We start from the raw sequence: 388 nt of genomic DNA on the forward strand, positions 1-388 counted from the left end.
AGCATGCAAGGCAAGCGCTCTACCACTGAGCCACCTTCCCAGCCCCCCAGTATTCATTTTTATTTGTTGTTTTGGTGCCAGTCCTGGGGCTTGACTTCAGGGCCTGGGCACTTTGATTTTTTTTTTGCTCAAGACTAGTGCTTTACCATTTGAGCCACAGCTTCACTTCCAGCTTTTTTGGTGCTTCATTGGAGATAAGTGTCTGATGGACTCTCCTGCCCAGGATGGCTTTGAACCATGATCCTCAGACCTCAGCCTCTGGAGTAGCTAGGATTATGGATGTGAGCCATCAGCACTGGTCTTGGTTGGAGCTTACTGCTGTTGTTTTTTCAGTTCTAGGGCTCAAGGTCTTGCATAAACCAGGCATGCACTCTACAACTAAGCTGCA

This window comes from Dipodomys ordii, unplaced genomic scaffold, assembly GCF_000151885.1.
Source record: "Dipodomys ordii isolate 6190 unplaced genomic scaffold, Dord_2.0 Scaffold102, whole genome shotgun sequence".
Classification (NCBI taxonomy): domain Eukaryota; kingdom Metazoa; phylum Chordata; class Mammalia; order Rodentia; family Heteromyidae; genus Dipodomys; species Dipodomys ordii.